This window comes from Canis lupus, chromosome 20 (assembly GCF_003254725.2).
Source record: "Canis lupus dingo isolate Sandy chromosome 20, ASM325472v2, whole genome shotgun sequence".
Taxonomy (NCBI): Eukaryota; Metazoa; Chordata; class Mammalia; order Carnivora; family Canidae; genus Canis; species Canis lupus.
In genome coordinates, this window is record NC_064262.1 from 5349033 (window position 1) to 5352105 (window position 3073).

Consider the following 3073-nt stretch of genomic DNA (forward strand, 5'->3'; position numbering starts at 1 on the left):
GTCTTGAAGCTCTTCCAGCTGTAATCCACTGTTACACTGGAGCTCTGTTGGCGTGGTGGTAATGAGTGGGGGAGGGGAAGCATTCAATAATCTGATGAAATCTCAGTATTTAGTGGGCATGTGTCCCTCGGCTGTGACCTTCATAAGTATTTCTTAATCCCATTCTGTGATATTATAACATAATAGGAAATAAATATATTTGGTCTTTGTTCCTGACACCTGGCCAGAACTCCTGAAAGCCTTGTAATTTCCTTAATGATAATATAGGAGCATCTTTTTTAAAAAAATATATATTTATTTATTCCTGAGAGACACACAGAGAGAGGCAGAGACACAGACAGAGGGAGAAGTAGACTCCTCACAGGGAGCCCAATGCAGGACTCGATCCCAGGACCCCGGGATCACGACCTGAGCCAAAGGCAGAGGCTCAGCCACTGAGCCACCCAGGTGCCCCTTAAGATTTTATTTTTAAGTAATCTTTATACCCAATGTGGGGCTGGAACTTATAACCCCGAGATCAAGAGTCACATCCTTGGGGGACCTGGGTGGCTCAGTGGTTGAGCCTCTGCCTTTGGCTCTGTCATGATCCCTGGGTCCTAGGATGGAGTCCCGCATCACGCTCCCCACAGGGAACTTGCTTCTCCCTCTGTCTAGGTCTCTACCTCTCACTGTGTCTCTCATGAATAAAAAATAAAATCTTAAAAAAAAGTCACATCCTCCACTGACTGAGCCAGCCAGGCAGGCTCCCCATGCAGCGTCTTTTGTCAGAATATCTGGTTTTGTCCCTGTTCCTGAAAGAGCTCTGAAGGAATGAAGATGAATGGAGCATCTTTTGTTATAAGACCCTTTTAACCATACTATTAATGCAAATAAGGGAGCTTTTGGAAAACCCCTAAGGATGAGGGACTGGTTACCACAGAGGATTACTCAGAACTTTTAGCCCCAGCCCCCTAACCTCTGACCTCTGGGGAGGGGCGAGGGACTGGAGGTTTAATCACCAATGACCAATGATTTTAATCAACTGTGCCTATATAATGAAACCTCCATTAAAAAATACCCTAATCAAAGGGATTGGGAGAGCTTGGAGGAGGATGAACACATCAGTGATGGGGGAGAGAGAGTGGTGTGCCCACAGAGGGCATGGCAGCTCTATGCCCCTTATCTATATCTTGCCCTATGCATGTCTTCCATCTTGGTTGTTCTAAGTTGTATTCTTTTATAATTAACCAGTAATGTAGCGAGCCATTATAGCAAATTATCAAACCCAAGGAGAGATTTGTGGGAACCTGGATAGCCTGTCAGAAGTACCAGAGACTTATACTTGTGATGAGCATTTGAAGTGAGGGGCAGTCTTGGGGGCTGAGCCCTTAATGTGTGAGATCTGACACTAACTCCAGATAGTGTCAGAACAGAGGTGAATTTATAGGACACCCAGCTGATGTCAAAGAACTGGTTGGTGCGGGAAAACTCCCCACACATTTAGTGTCAAAGTGTGTGAGTGGGGGCACCTGGGTGGTACGGTCATTTAAGTGTCCAACTCTTGGTTTAGGCTCAGGTCGTGATCTCGGGGTCTTGAGATGGAGCCCCATGTGGGGCTCAGAGCGAAGTCTGCTTAAGACTCCCCCCTTGCCCCTCCTCCTCTCTAAAATAAATAAATCTTTATTATTTTTTTCAAATAAATCTTTAAAAAGAAAAGTGAGGGCAGCCTCGGTGGCTTAGCGGTTTAGTGCCGCCTTCAGCCCGGGGGTGATCCTGGAGACCCAGGATTGAGTCCCGCGTTGGGCTCCCTGCATGGAGCCTGCTTCTCCCTCTGCCTGTGTCTCTGCCTCTGTCTCTAATAAATAAATAAATAAAAATCTTTAAAAGAAAAAGTGAGTTGTGGAATGTATAGAAACAAGTTTTTTTCTAAAGTACTTTTTTTTTTTTTTTTAAAAGGCGTGGGAGAAATGCCCTTCCCAGAGTAGTATTAGACCCTGGTAGTCTGTTCCCCCTGGGGAACGCTCAGGGTTTATTTTACAAAGATTACTCTTCCCCACCCCTGCTAGAGCCACCAGGGAATCTTTTTCAGCAATTAGCTGTAACCAGGTGGGGTTCCTGGAGGTGTCCCTTGGCCTGTGGCCCCCTCCCACACTAGTCCACAGTCAGCCTGAGCATCCCGCCATTGTTCCTGCCAGCTCTGGCTCCAGTGGCTTCCACTCTAGGTGAGCAGGTCTCTGCTCTGACTCTCCAGATTTCAAGGCAGCAGTCTCCCCTGCATTCAGCTCTCTGATGCTCCAAGGAGAGTCACTGATTTTGTTTGTCCAGCTTTCTCTTCTGAGGGCAGGAGTGACAACTTCCCAACTCCTCGTGTGCCTGAGCCAAAACCCGAAGTCCTTTCTAAAGTGGAGTGATGTCCTCACCTTACCCCCACCTCCGCTTTCAAATATTTTAAAAACTGTCCTAGGATGCTGAAGAGTTTCAGGCAGAAGAGGTTTTGATCTTAAAGGCTACAGAAGGCACCTCCTATGGATAAAATGCCCCCCACTGTGCCTGACCCAGATGAGCCATCCTTGCTACTTAGGGCGAAGTGAATCAGGCAGCCCAGCCTTTAAATCCTTATTCTACCACTGATTGGCTGTGTGTCTCCCGGGCAGGCTAACCTCTCCCGACCTCTTTATCTGCCAGGTAAATATTTACCTTGCAGGCCTGCCGGTGGAGCTAGATAGGGAATATGTGAAAAGGTAGCACAGTGCCTGGCACAAATGGCAGCCATAAGGTTCCTCAACCTCTTGGAGACTCCGTTTCTTGGAGCATGAGATGAGGTTGATAGCCAAAGGTCTTGCTATTCTTGTGTGAAACAACTCATCTGCTCGACACTGCAGGAATAACTGGGGATAAGGGCAGAAGCAGCACCCACATTTACCCCATGAAGAGCCCAGTGACTTTTGTCCAGAGGCTCTAGCCATACAGTTAACATAGGAGCTGGGGCTATCTTCTGATATTCAGATGGTGATCAAGGGGCGGGGACAGAGATGGTATCTGGTAATTCTCTCCTTCAACACATGTGCACATACACACACATACTCCCAACCAC